This window comes from Artemia sp. Qi Xiang Cuo, chromosome 4 (genome assembly GCF_049724085.1).
Source record: "Artemia sp. Qi Xiang Cuo chromosome 4, ASM4972408v1, whole genome shotgun sequence".
In the NCBI taxonomy this organism is placed as follows: Eukaryota; Metazoa; Arthropoda; class Branchiopoda; order Anostraca; family Artemiidae; genus Artemia; species Artemia sp. Qi Xiang Cuo.
In genome coordinates, this window is record NC_142797.1 from 28,006,993 (window position 1) to 28,010,281 (window position 3,289).

Sequence of the window (3,289 nt, forward strand, 5' to 3'; positions counted from 1 at the left end):
GTGACGTTCATATCTGGTGTCTGCGGAAGGAATTTTCAGCTAAGTAGTACTATGGTTAAAAGGCTTAAAAATAAATGAAATGTCGAAATGAAAAATTAGCATAAGGAAACTTAAACTCCAGGTAAAATTAAAAAAAAAATCAAATCAGATCATTTATTGTAAAAAAAAAACCTCCATTGGCATGGCCGAAACATGATATCTAATAGTAATCAATTAGTTTAAAAATACTATTATCATTTAAATACGGTACCCACAAGAAAAATTTGTTAGCGAGATACGATAAAATGCATAAGTTACGAATTGTTGAAAACAAAACTCGGCACTAAGCTTCGAGAATAACTCTCTGACATGGAGCAAACCGGTTGTAGCTTTCACAGCCCTTTCTCTCGAGAATCAGGATCTAAGAGGGACAATGGGAGGTGGAAGGAAACTCTTTTAGATAGGATGGAAGAGGGGGGGGGGATTGAGCCAAATTTAAGGCACAGTTTCTCACGACAGACAAAAAGGGAGCCAAGTTCAAAGGCTTTTTGATAAAAAGAGTAAAGCAACAGGGAACCTCGATAGATGATTTGTAGCGATTTCTTTTGAACTCGTTATATTTTATCATTTTCTTCTTTTGTCAGAGTGAAATACCAAACAGGATATGTGGGTAGATGAACGTACCGAATAATAATTTTTATTTATTCTTTGGAACCCGGAACTAGTTTACAGTTTTCAGCATTTGGATAGCACAGTTTACCTTTCTTACAATCAGTCTCGTATTTTCATGCCAAGTTAGATCAAAAGATATCACTACCCCTACCGGGATAGTGATGCTGCTGAGGAGGTTTGGGTCTATAGGTGGTTTGGATTCAGGTGGGCTTTGCCTAAGAAATGAAAATGTTATTACTGAGCATTATCTTAGTTTACCACCATATTTCGTTTTGCCGCTTCAGAGGTAACTTGTTCAATGTAACTGAAAGTTTTGCTTTTATCCGATCCAAAAACTACCTCAACTAGGGAAAGATCATCTGCATGCTTCCATCGTCTAGCCTGGTAGAAGAAAGCATAAAGGACCGGTCAGGGTTCCTTGTAGGATACCGCAGAAAACAGGCAAAGAAGAATTAAAACTATTTTTTATTTTACAATTTGTTCTCTGTTTGCTAGAAAACCTTTTACACAGTTGATAAGTTATTGAGGAATTTGTATCTCCATCATCTTTTCCAGTAAAATGTTGCGATGCAAAAAATTGACGGCTTTTTAAAAACTTATTGCAATTAAATGTATCCATTTTTTGGGGTCGTCTAGATGTTCTAATACGAAATCAAGTAAACCAATGAGATAGTGAACAGTTGAACACTTCGGGATGTTACCAATTGCTTCTTATCAATTACCTCCGAAAAATATTTTTTATTCACAGAGCAGTGAAACTCTCATAAACTCGGATAAAGATCGATGTTAGTGATCGACCTCGCACGAGAGAATCATTAGCCGCTCTTTTCTTTGGAATGGGAGTGGTGCATCCGATATTCCACTTTTTGGAGAAGTATCCAGTTTTAGGTATATTGTTCTAAATAATATGAAGGGGGAACGATAATTTTTTCACAAATGCTATAGTAAGGATTACTAGGACATAAAAGGGTACCACTGATGTTCTCTTTAACAAGGAGAGTTTATTTCTAATCTCTAATATTAAGTTTTCTTGCATTAAATTAGAATCTTCTTGTGAATTTTGGGATGGTACTTCAATTGGGTATGAAAGTGGCTTTTCAGGCGGCAGTGGTAGATACGACTACGGTAGAAGCAAAATGAAATTTTAGGTCGTTTGCTTCTCTGGTGGCTCCTCCTTCATGAAATCAAATGGTTGAGGGCCTCCTCGCGTTAAGTGTTTAACTTTACTGAAGAACTCCGAAGGCTTAAACTTCCTTTATATAGTGATTTTCCTGCATCTGTTTAATTTTATATTTAGTTTTGTTTTCTAACTTTTTTTTTCTTCTTCCTTTCATGTTTAATGATTTATTTAATCTCTGAAATTACATATGGTTTGTCACTTGAAAACACTTTGGTCTTTTTTCTGGAATATATTAAAAAAAAATTCGTTTAATTTGCTCATATAAAATTCTCATAAATAATTTCTGAGATCACACTGGCTAAGTATGACAAAACTAAAAGAGCCGCAAAGAAGAGAAAACGAGGACAATAAGATTGAGTGAAAAATAGAAGAAAACTGTCCAAATATCTCGGTCGGGACCTCTGCTTGACCGTCTTCAGTGCAGAATAAAATAGCTTTCATGAATTAACTTTTCAGTAGCAAGAATAACTGAGTTACCCATTCATCGTTACTTACAAAGGATCTTCCTTCTTTTAAGTTTAGTGTTTGTTTTCAGGTTCGTTTTTTTTTTATATTGTCCTGTGGACTCTTATCTAAATTTTTATTATTTTATTCTGCACTGAAGATAGTTGAGCGTAGGTCCCGACCGAGATATTTGCATAGTTTTCTTCTATTTTCCATTGGCTCTTATTACCCTCGTTTTCTCATTTTTACTATTTTCTTCGTTTTGTCATGAAAATTCTCTACCTACGAATTCTACGAAAGTCTTGAGTAATCGAGACTCTGGTTCAATTTTCTTTCATTGTCCAATCCTCAAACTGAAAAAGTTTCGGATCATAATTGGTCGTGAAGCTATTTGAGTTACTTAGTAATTAATTTTAACTTTTTCATTAAGTTCCATAGCTTAAGGTTAATGCTATTCAAATCCTGCTTCAAAATGTTATGTGTAATGTCACAGATTATCGTTAGCTGTACACGATAATCGTACTTTTTCGATAGTCCTGCTTTCTTCTCAAAAAATGGTTTTCCCCTGTGGTATAAAATCAGAGTTAATCATAAACAACCAATTATAAATAAAAACAATAGGGACATTTGTTTTTCCAAAGACAGTGGAATTACCAACTGTAAATGAATATTTTGGCCCTATGTCCAAGGGCAGTCCCCAGCACAATACAAACGAAAATATAAAAAAGAAACTTACATTAAAATTACTCCGTTAGTGTCATTATACTAGGACTGTTTTAAAAGTTTTAAACATTCTTTTTTAGTAATGAGTAGATTTTAGAAGAAAATTACCTCAGGACACCTAAAAATATATAAAAATATTAATATGCTTGCTTCTTTCAGAACTATTCCTCTGCCGCTGAAGAATTCCTTGAAGCCATTCGACTTAACGGTGACTACCAGGAGCCCCTTGAGGAGCTCCGCAAGATTCAACCTTTTTTGCCGGATCGTTTTTTTGAAAATGTTTCAAATGGA